Genomic DNA, 21,411 nt, shown 5'->3' with positions numbered 1-21,411 from the left:
AATGATTTTCTAGTTTCACGATAGTTAACAAATTAGCCCTAATCAATCCCTTGAGTTAGGACCCTCTTCTTAAACTACAGCCCCTAATTCCTTAGGTGGTCTAATAATCCTTGAAGGTTTTATGAACGTTAACCTAATATCACTAACAAACGATTATCCATTCCTAGACTAACCATGTTTATTAGAACAATTCAATTAGGTCTAAGTCGAAAGCTATGGTCAGTAGTCATTCGATCTCACAAAATCATGTTTATATTTGATCAGGATATAAAAAGCATTAAGAACAATTGAATTGAATAAAGACTAGAAATTCATTAATAAACAATAGAGTTTCACAGCAACATAATATCAATTAGGGTTACATAGGTTCATCTCCGACCTAATCTCTAAGAGATTTAGCTACTCATAATTGAGTTTACAAATAGTATAATCAATGAAAGAATTAAAACATACATAAACTGGGTTAGAGATGATGAAATCCTCTCCGCTGCAGCCTTCTGGGTGTTAAAATCGCACTTTTGCTCTCCAAAATCGTAATCCCTATGTTTGAGAGTGACTTCAGCTTAAATAGGCAACTTCTGGATCGCCCAAAATCGCACCACGATTTAGAAATCGTACCACGATGGCCTCTTTGAACCCTAATTTCCTTTAAAGCCCTTCTTGAAATCGTATCACGATGGTATGGATCGTATTGCGATCCAACTCCTCAAAAAACATGCTCTCTGACTTCAAGAAATCGTATTGCGATTAGCAAATCGCAGTACGATTGGCTTCTTCCAGTTCTTCCATATTTGATGCTTTTAACTGCTCCTGGACACTTAATGTTGCTTAGAACTCTATCAAAATGTCAAAATAAGTCCTAAAAATTACGTAATGACAGCATGTCATCACTTATACACTTGGTGAATCAATTTGATGATAACTGATTTGATAATAATGATGAGGTGAGAGTTGTATATGTATATACATATGATGTGGTGATTTCTTTGATAAAGATGATTGCTTGCTTATAACTTGAAATGATGAATTATACTTGTTGCATTAAGCATGCTAGATGAGTAATGAGGTGAGTAATGTTTCATGGATTGATGCTGATAAATGATGAGCTCTTGTCGATGACTTGATAGAAGATTAATATGTCTGTTATGCTATGATAATAATGTAATAGCTTGAGGTGCAAGCAATGGGGGATAATATTCATGTGATGCTAGTATTCTAGGAGGGATGGTTATGTATATGTGATATGTAAGAATCCTTGAATGCCTATGTTTTTATATATTGATTATGATTAATGTAATGCTTACCCCCAGTGGTTTCGACCGCCTGCCTGTGTGTATGAATGGGTAGATGTTGTGCAGGAGTAGTTGCTTTTGGTGAGTGCTTGGATAACGGGAGCTTTCTCCGTTATCGGTTGGAGTCGTAGGTTTAGGCTCTGATTAGATTGTAGTGTCTTTATGTTATTGTTGGATTCTGTTTATTTGTTGAGATTTTTCCCATTTGTCGGGACTTGGAGGATGTTATATGATGATGTATTGTTGACCATGACATGTATATGATTTGTTACGCTGCGACTGTTGAGATATTATATATATGCATGTTGTTTGTTTGGATTTTGTTAGACGTAGCGTCTATTTCTTGAATATTTGTTATATTCGCGTGTTTTATCGCTTTAATAGAAATAGGGCGTTACAGTATGCAAAGCGTTTCCAGAAATCCCAATATTTGTTTCGGCATCATGACTGCTTGTCATTCTTTTGTGATGGCTATATTGGGATATAAAAATAGCGCCCCTTTTAATGCTTCGAAGCATGCGAATGATTTCATCAGACATGGCTTGAAGTTTTCATAAGCATGCGAATTATTTCACCACACGTGGCTTGATGTTTTCATAAGCAAGAACTTACGTTATTCTACTCCCGTCCTAAATATAAGAGAAGAATCTCTTTTTTGGAATTATTAATGCATCTTGACTATAATATAAACTAAATACATTATTGATTAAATGAACCTGAAAATGTAATCTTCTCTTATATTTAGGACCGGAGGGTGTAATTATTTGTAGCTAGAGGGAGTATAATTTAAAGGATTTGGATGGCATCATTATAAATTTCGGAAATGCAAAGATGGATGTTCCGGAAAAATTTCGGAAAGGTTTTCTAGTGAAGGAGCAAATCGGAAAGACATACTAAATTGGATGTGAGGTGAACTCATATTAAATTGGGAAATGTTGAAAGTGAATGTGAAAAATTAATGGGTAAAAGTAAAATAGCAAAAGGGCAAAATTGGAATGTTTGAAGTTTTGTAGAGGTGAAAGTACATATGTTGGGGTATAGGGTAAAATTTCCTAAATTACAAGATATATTTATGATTTTTAAATTGAGAGATTGAAAATACTAATTGTTTTGTCTCTTACAAGATACATGTACAAAGCTTTATGTATTTGATAAAATTTTTCTTTTACTTTTCTAACTTCACCCACTAAAAATGAGTATGGGGAAAATTGTTTCTATTTAACTGGTTCAACTTTTTTTATTTATTATTGTTTTTAGTTAGTAATATTTTAACTGTACCATATGGAGTAACCAAACAACCTCTCTTTTGTCTGCAATGTTTGATAATTGATTGTGTAACTTTCAACACTCCTTTTTGTATAAGTTGTAAGTTCAACTATTAATATTTGTTATTTATTTGTTATGATTACGTATACGAATAAAGTAGGTTGGTCTCATTCTTGAAGTTTTTGTGAATGTTTTGCAGCAAATATCTAAGTCATAATGATCTTCCTATCTTTTGAATGGATCATCAAGAAGCTTCCAAGTGCACTGTGTGTCACTAGAATTTAAACAGAATAATAAAGTCTAGATGTGAGACTCTAAAACCTACATAACTTGAAATGCAAATGGGAGTGTAAAAATTTATTGTGAGATGGGAGTGGAAGAAATTATTGTTAACTTATTTTTCATCTCAAAATTTCTCTCACATCATATACTTACTTTTTATTTAAATATAATTTTATTTTTTTTAATGCTAATTGAATCCCGGGGTGGACTTACCAAGGCTGGGAAACCCCAAGGATGATATATTTACCTAAACTATTACTTTTTCTACCTTATGTGTTACTCGCGTGTCCTGTAAATTTCCCAAAATATCCTTCAGATTTTATAATCCAAATTTTATACCCAGAAATTTTCGGATTATATAATCCGAAAATTCCTTTTACCAGAATATAAATACACTTTGGTTTTGAAATTCTGGCACTCAACAAAGATGTTATACACGATGTCAGAACAAGTGTGATTTCAAGAAGGATGTCAAGACGTCGTGATAACACAGTTAACAAACAATAAACAAGGCAGGAAGTAAAAAGACACAAGATGTTTGTTAACCCAGTTACGTGCAACTTCATCTACGTCCGGGGGCTACCAAGCTAGGAAGAAAATTCACTATAGTAGTATCAATTCAAAGCATACATAAAAATCCTCGGTCTACTAGCATCTCACTTAACCACTACCCGTGTAATTTCTACCTAAGACTCTCCTAGTCCTAGATATGAGATCCCTTACTCACTTCCTCTTATTCACAATCCAGTGATCGTCCTTGAAATACTAACAGAAATGGAGACACTCTCCTATAATGCGAATCAACTCCTGCTTACAAGCTTTGAGAGATTCAGAGTTTTACAACTCAACTACAAAGTCCAACTCTAATATCAGGGCGATATGATAATGGCTCACAAATAACAAAGACATACTAAAACCCTAATTGACTCTTTTTGTAAAATGAAGCTTTAGTGATCAAATTAGGTCTTGAGTCTTCCTTTATATAGCCTGATTGTAGGATGAGTTTGATGCACAAATCGGGCTAGACATCCAGCTGAATCACGAGATTCCAGCACAAATATTCTGAAGCAGATCATATGTTTCCTTAAATGTTGCAACAACATTTTTAAGGAACATGCTAAGTATAACGCTACTTGGTCAACTCTTCACGTGAAACAAATCTTCAGAGAATGTTTAGGAATCTTCATGTTTTAGATTGATCTCCAAGAAAGCGGATCAAGACACGCTATGATGTCGCACCAACATGTTAAGACATCTCGCTAGAACTATTGTTTTAACAAAATGTAGCCAACACATGGCTACAAACCCAACAATCTCCCCCTTTGGCAAATTTTGGCTAAAACAATCTTTGCATCATAATTCTTCAAAACGTCAAGGAACTTGCATAGATATAACAAAAGAGCGAGATCATATGGCCATACATTCTTTAATTTTAACATAAGAGGTTAGCATGAAAGAAGATAACAGAAGAACTTCAACATTATTTTAAAAAAACAACTTTAAAAATAATGCATAGATGAACATGTTGAGACATCATTCAACACATCAGAGGAATACGCAGCAGAATAGAATAGAACCCAGTCTTACAGAAAAAGAACAGGAGAAATAAAATCGACAGAGAGAAATAAACTCATAAATATATATAAAAATAATCAGTACAGGGAGAAATAAACTCCCACATAGAATGCATAAGAGAAAAAAATTAAATTTCTCAAATCATTAGGATGTCAAAACTTCTGATAGGACGTCAGTATATCATCAAACACATACTAGCAATATATTATCATGCATCATCACGTTAGTAAACAGATAAAGTGCTCCCCCTCAATGGTATATTCAGAAAGAGAAAAAAATTATTCCCCCCCTCAGGAAATACTTCAAATTATCCTCCCCCTCAAGAAATACTTCTTTAAGAACATGCATAATGATAATCTACCATAACAAATGAGCTACTCTCCCTCAGTTGCAAAACTTATACATAACATGTCAGAAAATCATGCATAACATGAGCATATATATCTACTCCCCCTTTTTAGCCATAAATTCTGACAAACTTCATACATAATAACAGAGTATTGAAGTAGAAATAAAGTACTTGAAGTAGCAAAATAACAGAGTGCAAAATAGAAGTATTAGGACATAAGTGCAGATATTATAAACCAGGCACATTAAGTGCTAATAAATCCAGAGCATAGTCGACAAAAGAGGAAAAAAAATAAGCTTCAGCTTCAGATCCATCCTCCTGATCATAATTTCCATCTTTATCTGTATTTCTAGCCACATCCTCATCTTCATTGCCTACTACATTATCATTTTCTTCAGCCATCTCTTCATCTTCATTCTGATTTGATAGAGCCACAATCAACTTATCCACACAAATCTTCCTTTCAGTACTTGTCCTGATGGTCTCCTCCAAAGTCTTGGACACAACTTTGAGCTCCTCAATAATCCCTTCCTTTGAAGTTGATTTAGCAACCTCCTTTCTGGATGTCATGACAATGTCTGGGACATGTGTCCATGTGAACAACTTATAGTGCGAAGAAAGAGAAGATTCCCTCTTATTTGCAACATCATTTGCAAAAAAGATGCTAGGATGTTGGCTAAGAATGATACCAAATATAACATAAGGAAATGCAATAGGCATTTTCACAGCAAAGGACTGGACATGTTTCATTGTTTGTTCAAAGATATAGGAACCAAAATCAAAATCAGTCTTTGTACCAACAATATATATGAATTTACCTAAACCAGTAGCAATGTTAGAGGTATGGTTTGTAGGTACCCAGTTTGCAGCTCCTATGTTGTGCAGTAAGGCATATTTCACACTCAGCTTTCTAGATGACAACTTACCTTTGGTGGGTCATTTATTCACTTGATTTGTAGTTATCTCTTTGCAAATCTGATTATCAGTTACTTCCAACTCAGCACAAGTTTCTTCACTCCTTCCTAGAAACTTGTTGATGACTTCTGGAGAGAACTCCACATATTTTTGTTGTACAAATATTTTTCTAAATACCTTGGTCATAGGACTATCACAGTCCTTTGGAATGTTAACAATGAACTCCTTTACCAGCATTTCAAAGCAGTTTCCAAATCCACTATCTGTCTTTCTTAAACCGGCATCATTAATGAGGTTCATTACTTGTTCACATTCAAGTGCATCCTTTCCTAATTCCCTTTCCACAACTAACCTTCTCTGACATACATACATCCATTTTTCCACATTTGAAACTGAAGCTAGTTGTATCAACTGTTATTTTGATGATGTTCTTATTGCATGTTTAGTTTCGTAGGTTAGTGTTTCACCTTCTTTGTAGTTTACACATAAAACTTGTTTAAAGCACCTTAGTGATCTATGGGCCAATGTCCCCCTTTCCTAACTATCAAAATTATAATCTTTTGCTGTCAAATGTCTGCTTCTGCACTAATGAATCGATTCAGTGTTATCTGAATCATATCACACAACTCTTTGACTTATGTGAATCTACTCAAATAAACTATGAATCGATTCATTCCTGAATCGTGTCATTCAAATTGAAATGTATCATGAAAATTCTCTATCTTGGATTGAATCGATTCAGTTTGGTTTGAATAGTATCAATCTCCATCCTGGGGATTTTGAATTGATTCAATCCTTGCATGAATCACATCAATCTTCATGATCATTTATCTTGTATCCCTGATGTCTGAATCGATTCATCATTTTACTGAATCGATTCATTTAGTTGTTTTTACACAAAATTTTTAACTTGGCCTCATTTTCTATATATACTCTCCTTTTCATTACTCCTAAATTATTGAATCATTTGCAACTATTCTCTCTAGGTCTCAAAAACTCTTTGTTCATAAATTCTTCAAGATTAAACACTTTTTCTTAGAATCACTTTGTACATTGAGTCATATTGATTTGCTTGGGTGATTATAGGGATTGTAAGTTGGTTCTCTCAAGGAAATTGGTTGGGCATAATCAAGGTTCCAAAGTGAATTGAATAATCTCATTCCACCTCCAAAGGGCTTGGGGGTTCTTTCTAACTGTTCTTGCAATCGAAGGGGATTAGTTTACCAGACATATCATCGAAAACTTGAATGAATAGTATGAAAGAGTGCACGGGTAATCAAGAGTCCTAAGATTCAAGAAGCACCAAATTAAAATGTTATTTGTAATTTGGGGGAATGTTTACATAGGGGTTGAAGGACTATGATTAGTTTCAAGGAACTCTTGTAATCACATTTTTATTCAACTTTGTTACTACTACTGGATGACCTTGGTGAAGGCGTACTTCATCAAGAAGAGTAGATGTAGCTCTAGCGAAGTCGAAAAGAGCAAACTACTATAAAAATATCGGTGTTATCTCTCTTACTTATCCTCTTTATTTTTGATTTTTGCATATGCTAATTGATAAATTGTTAGGATAGAAACTTGTGTTGATCTAAGTTGTTTTTGATCAAAATTAATCTAATTCCTTAAATTAGGTTCTAGTGCTTAGCTTGAATCAATAGGTTTCAATTCTATTCAAATTTGTCAATTACATATGCATTGTGAATTTGTTTTGATAGCTTGTTATATTTTCATATAGGTTTGGTTTGAAATTGTTTAAGCTTTGAAGATTGTTCAGGAACAATTAACTTTTGATTGTAATAAGATTTGTATTGTGAACCTCTAAATTATACATTGAATCTTATTATCACATAGCTTTATCTTTTTGCTAATTGTGTGATTGCTCAAGCGAATTTCCAAATAGTCAATTTGATTGAAATCGTCTTTCATTAAAACTGCGAAAAGTTTTTCAAACACGCTATTCACCCCCTCTATCACGCATCTTATTAGCCATATTAACCAATAGAAACATGATGAAAAGACACATTATCAATAGGCGTCTCAGGGAGATTAACAAGAACTTTCTTTCCACCAGTAATTCTTTTCTTAACAGGGGGCACGATGTCCAGGACATCTTGCTCTTCATCATAGTCAGTGTCATTCTCAGGGACATCCATCCTTTTGTTTGACTTTCTCTTGGTTTTAGGAATAGTAACCTTACTCCAACCTCTTACAGGTCCTACAACATCCTTTTTCTTGGTAGCCTTTGAGGGTTAACTTTTAGTAGCAGTAGCCTTATGTTTCTTTTTCTTCAATCCGTTAGCCATACCTTGAGCCAATCTTCTTCCTCTAGGTTCTTTATCATAATCTATGTTCTCCACATTCACAATAGAATCTGCCTGATCTTTATTAACACCGGAAGATTCTTCACCCTTTCCTTCTTAATTTCCAGAACCGCCAACATTCTCTTCTTCTTCAGTCACGCTTTCATCAGTCTTTTCTTTGTCAGATTCACTAGGTGTAGCCTTGTCATCCTCTTTCTAAGAAATGTCATTCTCATTTGACCCTTTAATTCTTTTCAAAATTTATAATTTGACCCCGCAAAATTTGTGAAATTTACAAATTGACCCCAATTTCAATTTTCAAATTTGTCCAAAAAAAAATAATTATAAAAGTTGTCCAAAATGATGACAATGAAATTTTTTATTACTCCATCCAAACAAAAATATTGAGAAATAAAAGTTGTTTCAAGTGTACTTTGATTCTTTTATTTTCTAATATGAAAATGTCCTCCCCCAAACATTCTTCTCTGATTTTTTTTTGCCGATTTATCCCTCTCTGTATTTTGTTTTGAATGACAAATGTTAGTAATTAGTATTAGATTAATGTTTCTCACGTTTAGTTTTGAACTGAGACCTTCAACTGCTTATTTCTCTCCAGCTCTATCTTTGTAATATTATTATAAGAAGTTTAACTTCAACCATTTTTAGGATCATTATAGCCCATCTGTGAAGCCCCAATACTTCAAAATGGGTGACGCATCGTATCCCCTGTGCATCCTGCACCGATACCTGCCCGATACGTATCATAAGAGTATCCAAAGATTAAATTTTATTTTTTTAAAAAATAAGTATCCGATACTTCCCGATACATATCAGGAGAGTATCCGATAATTATCCTGCACTGATACCTGCCCCGATATTTCCCAATTAATGTTAACTAAAATAACTTAACTCTTGAGTACTGATGTGTTCTTTTTTGGATATAGTGCTTCTTTTTTGGATAGATATGGTATAACACTAACAATGTTCCTTTTGGATATAATATAGCTGTGATGATGCTTTTTTTTTTGGGATATATTGTTTATGTAATTGACTAATCATCACTCTCTTAATCGTCGATATTATTTATATTTATGTTGATGTGCTACGAGCCTATGACTGTTTTCTTTTGTTTGTTAATATATTTGCATATTAAAAAAATGGTTATAATTATATTGTATATTTAATTATATAAGTTTTTTTGTTAACGTATCCCAGCCGTATCGTATCTTGATTTTTGAAATTTTTCCGTATCAGCGTATCGGTGCAGTATCGTATCCGTATCGTATCTCGTATCCGGGCTTCAGCGTCCATCCTTTTTTCACATCTTCGGATTGACAAATTTTTGTGTGGTTGTTTAAATTTTCAAGACTTTTACATTTATAGCAATCCAAATGTGTAGAATACAGTTTTTCATGTTTTTAACACTCCTAAATAAAAAAAAAGCATGATTTTTTTTTAAGTCTTGTAGAATATATAATACTTTATTAAGAAAAAAATTAGTATCTAACTTCAGAATTTTCGATTTGTAAAATATAATTTTTCAGGTGTAAAATATAGTAGAAAATTGTGCCTTGCTTGCTTAGCTATATATATCTATCATGCATCATTCACCACTCCATGAATGTACTTTGCTTCATGTTGTAATAATGTTCATTCCAAAGGAGGTTCCTTTCCAGTATACTTTACTTTATTCGATTGTTTTTTTTTTTTTTGGACTATAAATAAATTTGTCACTAAAACACAAATGAGTTGGGTAAGAAATAAAAAAAGAAAAAGAAAAAAAAACAGTTATAATCTCTTCTGCTTTTGGAGAAAGGGGAAGATTGTTCATACAACTGCTGGAAATAAGGTAAATAATTTTAGTTTTAATTTTCCTTAATTGAGGAGAGAAAAATTATTATTAATTAAAATGTCATGAACATTTTACCGCTGTTTCAATCTCTTAAGGTTACAAGGTCAAATTTTTGTTGGTAGAATAGTCGGTTTTGTTTAAGTTTTGTAATATTTATGATGAAATCTGAACCAAATCGATGATCACATGTTGGTTTGGTCTGATTCAATAGGATTTACATTTTTATTAATTAAAATGTCATGGCATATTGTTGTGAATTCGGACAAAATCACTCCAATGAATAACAAAGATGTGTGGAGCAAAGGAAGTGGTAATCAATAGATAAAGTGTCTCCAAGCAACAACAACAAAAATATACCTAATCCAAGTGTAAGGCAACACGACAAGCATAATCAAAACAATAAAGATAAGCAATGAAAGAAAGGAACAAACACACCAAGATGGTAACCCAGTTCGGTCCAATATCACCTACTCTGGGGGAGAGAGCAGCCCTCCAATCCACTAAGATGAAAGTGATACAAATGAGTTACAAGAGATTAGCTTAAAAGCTCACAAAAGAACAAGATCTAATTTCTACCCATTTTCATGTCACCCACACTCTCAAAGAATCCTAAGAGAAAAACACAAAAGGAAGCTTTTGATCCTTCCAATGGTGAAATCTCACTACCCAAGGTGTTTACAATGTTTCCCAACCCAAGAGATCCTCACTACAAAGACACTCAACCCTAAAGTTACTTCCTTTGTAATCCAAGTTTCTCTCTCTTCAAGCTCTCCTTCAAAATTTGCAAAGAAACACTTATATAGCAGTCTTCAACTGCCAAATACGTGTCAAGATTGGCCATATCGTGACACGGTTGGCGCGTACGACCCAAGGTACGACCAACCTTATCCTGAAAACGTGCCCAACAAGTTGAAAATCGTGTCACGTTTTTCCAAATTCGTGACACGATTGATCACTCAGAAAAACCATGCTCACTGCCTAGAAAATCGTGACACGTTGAGGAAATCGTGTCACGATTTCTTTGTTTCGCAAAACACAAATTTGAAGCCAAATTTCAACACAGATACTTATATTAATATTTAACCATCGTAAACGGAAAATAATCCAATAAACCAAATATTCAAAATTGTCTTTAATGAGAACCTTTCACAAATGAATTGTTTGCACTATCTAGACTCATCAAATTATCCAAAAACACTGTTCCTATCTTTATTGTTTGCACTATCTTTAAAGATTCTTGTGATTCTTGTTCATGATACTTAAGTATGCACTGAATGTGGTGAAAATACTTTGTTGGAAAGATCAGGTAAATAACAATATCATTTTGCTTGATCATTCATTCAGTCGATATTTTAGTTAATTGTTTACAGGGACCAGGTTTTAGATTTCTTAAGAGTATTATGTGCTTTTGTATTATTTTTTAGAGAAACCAACTCTAGTATATAAGGATAGAATTAAACATATTAATTTTACTCAAACTAAAGCTTAAACCTTGAAGCCTGCTTCCAAGTATTGAAAAATGGGAAATAACAGTAGATTGATACTGACTTAAGTTACTTCTCAGATTTTCTACTGGTATATGATTTCGAATTTCGGTCTCCACTCTACCTTTCTACATGATCATTTTTTTCATAACTTGTTTATTGTTTTCAAAGATAAATTAGGTATTTAGAGATTGGCTTAAGGATCTTAAACTTTAATATTGGATGGACTCCCATTTGAACTTTCTCAAATATTTGTTTGAACAAGCTAAAAAAATTTCTTTGATGAAAAGTGTGTCATCAAGTATCATTTTTCAAATTAACATATGCTGAATGAAGAAAATCTTCCTACACAATACACAATACAACACACACACACACATATATGTCTAACTTTGATCTATTGAAATGTATTTAGATGACGAGTTTTCTGACTGATTTGGCGAAGCCTTAGGTGGAGAAATTGATAAATGGGGCAATCGCAGAGTCAAGTTATATATGTTGCTTCACATGCATTACTAATGGGGTATTGGAAATAGAAAGCACAACTGTTAAGCAACGTGTTGATGTAGCAACAAGAAGAGGAGAGGATGTTCAAGCTAATGCTCTTTTTTTGGGAAAAAGAAGTTGATAAGCTCATTCAAGAAGACACCAAAACAAAACAAAAATGTCTTTTTGGATTTTGTCCCCATATCATATGGCGATATAGAAGGGGAAAGGAACTGACAAATAAGAAGGAGCAAATTAAAAGATTGATTGAAACTGGAAAGCAACTTTCAATTGAACTCCCTGCTCGTCTTCCAGATGTTGAACGTTATTCATCCCAACACTATATTCTTTTTAAAAGTAGGGAATCCAAATACAAAGAGCTTTTAGATGCTCTTAAAGATGACAACAATTTTATAATCGGATTGCAAGGGATGGGGGGAACCGGAAAAACTACAATGGCCAAACAAGTGGGTAAGGAACTTAAGCAATTCAAACAATTTAACAGCGTCATCGATACGACAGTGTCATTATCTCCTGATATTAGAAAGATTCAAAATGATATTGCTGGACCCTTGGATTTAAAATTTGATGACTGTACTGAATCAGACAGACCCAAAAAAACTATGGAAGAGATTAACCAATGGTGAAAAGATTCTTCTAATATTAGATGATGTGTGGGAAGATATTGATTTTAATGAAATTGGTATTCCATACAGTGACAATCACAAAGGCTGTAGAATTTTTGTAACCACGCGTAATCTCTTAGTGTGCAACAGATTAAGATGCAGTAGGACAATCCAACTGGAGCTCTTATCTGATGAAGAGGCATGGACCATGTTCCAAAGGCATGCTGGTCTTGGAGAAATTTCAACTAAAAGTTTGCTCCACAAGGGCCGTAAAATTGCAAATGAATGCAAAGGGTTACCAATTGCAGTTGCTGTCATCGCCAGTAGTTTGAAGGGCATACCACATCCAGAAGAGTGGGATGTGGCCTTAAAATCCTTGCAGAAACCCATGCACGGTGTTGATGATGAACTTGTTAAAATTTATAAACGGTTGCAAGTTAGCTATGATAATATGAAGAATGAGAAGGCCAAGAAACTATTTCTCTTGTGTTCTGTATTTCGAGAAGATGAAAAAATTCCTACCGAAAGGTTAACCAGACTTGGCATCGGAGGAGGTCTTTTTGGGGAAGATTATGTCAGCTACGATGATCCTCGAAGTCAAGTTGTAATATCCAAAAATAAACTCCTAGATTCTTGTTTGTTGTTGGAGGCCGGTCAAAGCAGAGTGAAAATGCATGACTTGGTTCGTGATGCAGCCCAATGGATAGCGAACAAAGAGAGTGAAGTTGTCTGATAAGAATCAAAAGGCAATGGTTGAAAGGCAAGCTTAAGGATGTGTTTTCCTTTAAGATTGATGGTTCCAAGCTTGAGATTCTAATTGTCACGGTGCATAAGGATAAGTATCGTCGCGATGTGAAAATTGAAGTCCCAAACTCATTTTTTGAAAATATTATGTGCCTTAGAGTTTTGCATTTAATCCATGATCATTATTCTAGACTATCTCTATCATCACGTCATTCAATTCAGTCGTTGAAGAATATTTGATCGCTTCTCTTTACGCATGTCGATTTGGGTGACATGCGTAAAGAGTTGGATTTCATTAGATCAAGGTATGAATGATATAGTTAAGCTTGATTTGAGTTGGATTTCACAATTACAGTGCCTCATTGACACTAAGCATATTGTATCGAAAGTCTTCTCCAAGTTGGTTGTACTAGATCTTTGGAACCTAGAAAATTTGGAAGAATTGTTCAACGGTCCTCTTTCCTTTGATTCTCTAAACAATTTAGAAAATTTGTCTATCAAGGATTGTAAACATTTGCAAAGCTTATTCAAGTTCAACATAAACCTGTTCAGTTTAAAGAGCGTGTCATTGAGAGGATGCCCGATGTTGATCTTCGTATTTCAACTCCGAACTGCTAGCAGCCTAATGTCGTTGGAGACATTGAAAATAATTGATTGCGATCTTCTTGAAAACATAATAATTGTTGATGATGATAATGATAACACAAGTCATGGCTCAATGTTTCAGAAACTGGAAGTTCTTAGTATTAAGAAGTGTCCAAGAATTGAATTCAATACATCAGTTTCACTCTCCTCACGATCTTCCAGCACTAGAGTCCATCACAATAGAAACTTGTGATAAGGTAAAATACATATTTGGTCAAGATATCAAACTTGGTTCTTTAAAAAAAATGGTGCTCGATGGTTTACCAACTTTGATCGATATTTTCCCAGAATGTAATAGTATCATGACTTCATCCATTAAGGGACCATCTTCTCTTTCTAGATATGCTTCTAAGCCACCAGCACAATCAGATCCTATCAAATGCAATATCTTTTCATGGACTGGTAAATATTGTTGTGGTAAAAAATATGGGCACAACAAATTGAGTAGTACCACAAATACTAAAATCCCATTGGTTTCTGAGGAGCAACCGTAGGACAACTTAATGGTAACCCTCTCACCTTTTTTATACTTTCTCTAATCAGAAACTATTGATACTTTTTTTTAGCTAAATGCTATTGATACATTTTATTATAATAAAAAAAAGAAAGGAAAAGAAACCTTAGATAGTTTTGTTTTATTAGATATTTATAGTGTCGTACGTCGCATATTAAAGATCCTAAGGTTAAAGGTTACTGTTAATATAATAGGAAATCACTAAATACCAAAAGGTACCTAGAATACCAAACAATAATGTCCAATTTTTAGTATCATTTAATAGTGTTACAAGTTTAAAAGCTTTGGGACATTGAGTTAATTTCTTCAAATGCATAATTTCTTTGATTTTGATTTGGATTACATAACTGCAGAAATCAAATGCATATTACCTTAACATATGGAAACATGCTCAATGTCTTTTAAGACATCCACATATCTTGTGCAATATTAAGAAAATTGAATTGTGGAATATTTCGAAGATGAAATCAGTATTTATCCTATCTATTGCTCCAAGAATGTTGTTGGAGACTTTGACAATTTATGAGTGTGATGAATTGAAGCACATTATAATAGACACTGGAGATCATGATAGCACTGGTGGCAATTACTGGGGCGTTGTCTTCCCAAGATTAAAAGAGCTCCTTGTTGCTAATTGTGTGCAATTGGAATATATAGTTGGACAATACACTGGTGATCCTCAAAACCCCACTAAGATTCATCTTCATCTTCCAGCATTGGAAGATCTCAGTCTTTGGAATCTGCCAAGTTTAGTCGGATTGTGTCCCAAACAATATCACACAACATTTCCACGTTTGAAATATCCTTCACTCAAACAATGCCTGCAATTTAATATAAAATCTTTTGCTGATTTTATAACTCATCATTCAGTAACAAGATCTGTGGACAATACAATCATCAAGGTATACATCCCTAATTCTATATATCTTTGTTTTTCATATTATATGCACGTGTTTATTTCGCATTCATTTATCGTAGGAATTGAGTGGGAATGTGGATCATTTTCTCGCTTTGGAGACACTGGTGGTAAACAAGAACTCCAAAGTAGAAAGTATCTTTTGTCTCAATGAAGTAAATGAACAGAAAATGAACTTAGGTTTGAAAAGCATCGAGCTGCATGTTCTGCCTATGATGACGCGCCTTTTTGTGGGTCCCAAACATTCATTTTCCCTCCAAAACCTTGGAAAATTAAAAATCATGCGATGCAAAAATTTGAAAAGTTTTTTCTCCAGTTCTACAATAACGTGTCTACCACAGTTGCTTGATATGAGAATTGAAGAATGCAAAGAGTTGAAACATATTATTGAAGATGATTTCGAGAATAAAAATTCCTCAATTTTTATGTCTATAACAAAGACATGCTTTCCAAAGCTAAAATCACTTGATGTAGTAAAGTGCAACAAGTTGAAATATGTCTTTTCAATCTCCATATGTAAAGAGCTTCCTGAGCTACAGGGTCTAATGATAAGAGAAGCAGATGAGCCTCGAGGAAATATTTGTAGGCGAAGATGATCATCAGAAAGTGGAGATTCCAAATCTAAAACTTGTAGTATTTGAAAATCTACCAAGCCTCAGTCACGCCCAGGGAATTCAATTTCAAGCTGTAAAATATTGTTTCATACAGAATTGTCAAAAAGTCTCTCTGGTTTCAGCATCAACAACAGACCTCAAAAATGATATTTATGGTTTAAATATTGGCTATGGTACACACTCTATCCAATATTTTTAAATAATTACATATCATGCAGTAATATTTACATCATAAAAAACATACCAAGGATTTAAGGATGATTTTCCTCTAAAATTCATCTCTAATAAATTATACCATTTGATTATATAGACAATTGAAGCTTCTATAGTAGAGGTATGTGTGATAGGTATTTCTAAAATATAAGAGTTCGTGAGTGACCTATACAAATTTTAAGGGAAATGCTAACGAGTGTCCCCAGGACACTCTTTAAGGAATTTAAATAGTAGAGTTTTATGAAAATTTGTTATTCAATGAATTGGAAATCGAAGCATTTGACTATTTTAATCAATAAGTTCTTAATTTAGAATCGTCAAAGAGTGACCCAACTATATAATGATGTTAATATTTTGCTATAGGTTATGAATTGCGCAAGGATTTTCTGAAGCTATTCGAGCAGGTACATGATGAGTCCAAAGGTCACGAAACTCGTAATGGATATCCAAGTTCAAAAATCACTGAAGTTCAAGTTACATCAGGACACGATCGAGTTGACTTCTTCACAGGTCAATACTATTCTATTTATTCAAGCTAACCACATATGAATACAGCCACCAATGCAATTCATTTGAAACAAACATTTTATTTTTTACGCAGCAAGAAATTGAACAACCACTAGAGACAGAGCATGAGTTTGTTGAAAATGTAGCATAAACTTTGTCCACCATTTCAGAAACAACAAAGAATGAGATACCTCTACAATTAGCTGCTTCTAAACAAAAGGCATTTCCCCTCATTTTGCTTGTATTCTTTTTGAAATTTTTCTATGTAGGAATTGAATTATGTTATGCTACAATCTTCTAAGCAGGGTATCGAGATAAGTGTTGAAGAAGGAACCGTATCAGCTAATGCCAAGACAAAAACTTCATCACCTCATTCAAAAGTGAGTTTATTTTATTTAACAAAGCCTTCAAGTATTGTTGTCGTTTTTTTTATTTAAAAAAATACACAGATGACATCTGACTCAGCTAAGTCAGTTGCCACATATGCGTTGACTTGGTTAGAATTGAGGGTTGGGGCCACTTTTGCAAAAGGGGATAAAGTTAGGAGTTAAATTATAAATTTTTTTATGGAAGGAGAAAATGGCAATGTTTTAAAACATAGAGAGGGGAAAACTGCATTTAAGCTTTTTTATTATTAAATTTCGATGAGATTCCATTTATAAGAGTCATTTTGAAAAGAGAACATAATTGGAGTCTACTTCTTTTGACATTTGAATTCTTTTGCTTTCTATACTCCTATTTGCTTTTTCTATAATAAAGTAAGCTTACTTAGGAAAAAATATATAGTAAGTTTTTTTTTTTTTTGAAGGATAGTAAGGTTGATCCTATAATATTAAGAATTCATGAAAAATATATTCTTTTAAATGAATTTTGTAGGAAGATGGTGATGTTACCACTCAAGATGTTGATGTTAAAATCTGGCAAGATAACACTAATATTGATCAAGGTGAAGACTCTTTGGATCAGTTTTATTTTCTTAAGTTACCTCGTTAACCTTTTCATTTTGAAGTTGAACCCTCTTCTTTCCCACCCTTTGTTCAGCTTCCCTAAATGATGATGCTGTCATGAAAGTAAGCTCAAATATTCAGGATGAGTTTCCTAAGGATGAAGAAATATTAGTTTCCAAATCAAGACTCTCTTGTATTCCATCTCAGTCTCCTTCAAAGCCTTCTGAAGGTATTTTTATTTTTTTATCGTTAATGGATGGTTTTGGTATAGTCCCCCCTCTTGTACATATTTTTCTCCTTATTTTTAAAAAAAAAAAACAAAATTTTGAGTTTGGTGGCATAAGATGGGGGTTCATTGGGGTACCAACCTAGTTGGGATGTCGGTGTTTCTCCTTGATGCCTGTCCTTTCTTCGCTTAGTGAAAAAAAATAAAAAAATACGCATAATTATTTTTTCCTATACTTTCAGGGGACCCTTCTCAAATAGATGAAGATTTAAGCTCTTATTTGGTTGTATAAGGGAGCTTGAGAATCTAGTCTCCAAAATCATTTAGCTACTAATAACTTGTCTTTGTTGACTGATTTCCTTGTTAAGCATCCTTCAATTCTTTTAACGGACGCTTCACTAAGTAATAGATACAAGGGTTATGCCTACAACTGTCTAGTTGAGCTATTGAAATTCCTCCAAACCGATAGTGTGTTGGATGTGTTAGGTTCAAGCCAATCTGAATTTGCTGAGTTATTACAAGATGTGCGCAAATTTGGTTTTGATAAGGATTGGTTGGATCGTGTTGAAAAGCGCGCTTTGTTTCCTGATTTAAAATTCTCTCAAAATGCATTGCAAAAGCTATTGGATTCCCAGAAGCGTGTAACCAAGGAAGTTGAAGAGATGCGCTTAAAAATTAACACTTTAAATCGACATGTGGAAGATCTTAAGCAGCAATTGACAGTCTCTGAAGCTATTTTGGAGACTATCATTCAACAGAAATAAGGCCGCTTTAAGTTCCCCTCTTGGCTAGTAGACTATCTTTTGTTGTTGGAGCTTTTTATCATTGAATATTGTTTATTTCATGGGTAGTTTAAGCATTTTTGTCCTCGTGAGTTTAAGTCAGTTGGTATAACATTGCATAATATATGTAGAGTGTGGGATTCGAACCCTACACACCCTAAAAAAAAAGTTTCTGCATTTCTCATTTGAAATGAACTACTTTGTTTGAGTACTTAATTACCACAACCATTAATATCCTTTATTATCATCGAGTAACTTACAACAAGCCACCATTACTTTTGTTTACATTTTAGGTGGCGTTTAATTTGGCCTGCAACGATTAACTTAAACCATTGATTAAATAAGATGTATAGATTTTATGATAGTCCATTCACACATGAGTACTCACTCTTCCAGTATCTCTCTCCTTTGATACACCATCACCAACCTTTCCTTTTCTCATTCTTGTGTTCAACTATTGGCAACTTTCTTGGACTTTACATTACCAGATTAATATCGATCATCTAAATGTTTAATTCTTCATGTTTTGTTGGTGTGCTACCTTTTTTTTTTACTCCCAAATTGGAGTTCCCGATCTTTTTCCAATTTAAAAAGAGGAAGAAAGGGAAAGTTTGAGAGAAAATTATGGTCAACAAATGAGATGAAATTAGGAAAGTTGTACACTTGTTGATGAAAGAGAAGGAAGGGAATTGAGAAAGAAAGAGAAAGAGTATGAGTGAGATAGAGTTAATGGGTTAGATTTGGTGTTAATAGACCATGATAAAGTTAGTTAGATGATCTAATCACGGACCATTACTTCTGTTGGTCCAAACTAAACGCCACCCTCCAATAAACAATCATATAGACTCAGTTATGAATTGAAATAACATTTTCAGTAGGCTATGAAGCCATCGAATTCAAGAATTTGAACATGTGATGTAAAATGAACGTGTATTTTTGTATAATACGCTCGTGTAAGAAAGATACTAAAAAAAATAATACGGGCAAAACTCTATGTTGCTTGAATATAATAAAAGGAAAAGTTACGGGCACAATAAAAAGATGTAATTGTTGTAAAATTAGGCATAAATTATCTCTATAAATAATAATCAATATATAAATAAAAGAATCACTAAAACATAAACAAAAGAGAGATTAATAAACTTATTTCTTTTTAGATTGTTGTTGATTTAGATCACCGATCACAACTTTATCAACATCTTTTATAATCAAATCAAACCTGCTACCGACTATCAAAATCTGTAGAACGAACAACCAGTGAGAAGTCTGAGACGTGCTGATCGCACTGTTCTTAAGGATTTTCTGCGTAATTATACGCTAATCCCCAGGATTTAACAGACCCTTCCCAATATAAAATCAAGGATGCAGAACTAGCAAGAATATATTTTCAGGAAGATGATAACCCATAATTGTGTTACTATGTGGAAGAGCTCATACTTGTTTTTGTTTCAATATTTATGAAATTAAGCAAGTGAAATTGTGTAACTTCCATAGAAAGAAGGTTAAAAAATATAGAATTAAAAATATGTTACAAAACCTAGTCAAATATTATAATTAATAATAAGATAATGATTTTCTATTAAAATATTTTTCTATATTTTTCAATTAAATATACTGGACTCAAAATATTTGAAACTTTTGAAACACACTCCAAATTTACAACAGTAATTTAAGGCTATAATTGGAATGATGAAAAAGTAAGTATAAATATACTCATCTAGTTTGTTACACTTTTTAAATAATAAAAGAAAAAAAAAACAAACCAATCAATGCTCCTATAATATGATAACAATGACTTTGAAGTCAATCTACATGCACAACCACATCTTTTTAGCCAATGTAATGTTGAAAGATTCAAAAAAGTCATTATAACGTAATGGATGAGAAAAAAATGAATGATGTTTATTAGAATGACCTCTTGCAATGTATCAACATTAAATCTTATGAGAGATAATTTTGCCACACAAGCTCTGATGATTGGTCTATTTAGTTAAAAGTGAAGGATATCTTATTCACATAAAGATCACAACGTAATGTTGAAAGACTTGGAATAATCATCATAAGGTAATGATTGTTCCAGAAAATGTACGATGCTTATTAAAATGGCAAGTAAAGAGACTCTGACGAGAGAGAGAGAGAGAGAGAGAGAGAGAGAGAGAGAGAGAGAGAGAGAGAGTAATTTGGTTCGATTGAAGGATGAGGTTGACACAATCTATTTTTCTTCGATACTAAATGGCTTAATTTTTCAGGGATCAAATTAAGTTTTACGATTTTTTTCACAAATGAAAATTGGACTTCACTCTTAAAAATAAATTATAAATCATAAAAATTTAAGTAACAATATGAAGGGATAGGAATTGTGAGATGAAAAATCAAACCAATCAGTTAGGTAGAAAAACTTAAACCAACCAATGAGCTATAGAAAATTCATAAGTCAATGTGGATGTACAACCACAATTTTTAGCCAATGTAATCTTGAAAAAGTTGGAAAAGTCATTATAATGTAGATGACTTAGAAAACGCATGATGCTTATTAGAATATTCTCAAAATACATCAATGTTTTTTTTTTTGAGGGAGATTTTTTTTTGCCGTTGGCTTGAGGGTGTTTGACGGAGGTGAAGCTTTGCTTGATGCCGATGTTCCTTAGGTAGTCCTGGAACCGTTGGTCCGTGAACTATGTACCATTGTCGGATATCACTAACGCTGGCACTCCGAATCTTGCTAAGATGTTTCTCTTGAAGAAGTGGAGTACATTTTTAGCTGTGATTTTGGCCAATGGTTCTGCTTCGATCCATTTGGTTGAGTAGTCGATAACGACGACCAGATATTTTAGTTGCCCAGCGGCTTTGGGGAATGGTCCCAGAAGGTCGAT

The 21,411-nt window shown here is 33.5% G+C and overlaps 1 pseudogene; it reads left to right on the top strand.

Annotated features, from left to right (window-relative positions):
- The first annotated feature begins 11,688 nt into the window (after positions 1–11,688).
- On the top strand, positions 11,689–18,520 carry LOC146936416 (uncharacterized; annotated as a pseudogene).
- The last annotated feature ends 2,891 nt before the right edge of the window (positions 18,521–21,411 follow it).

This window comes from Medicago sativa, chromosome 3, assembly GCF_051527215.1.
Source record: "Medicago sativa cultivar Bolivia chromosome 3, Bolivia_mono, whole genome shotgun sequence".
NCBI classification, from domain to species: Eukaryota; Viridiplantae; Streptophyta; class Magnoliopsida; order Fabales; family Fabaceae; genus Medicago; species Medicago sativa.
Note: the sequence above shows the minus strand (reverse complement) of the source record. Positions and strands in the feature narration are given on the sequence as shown.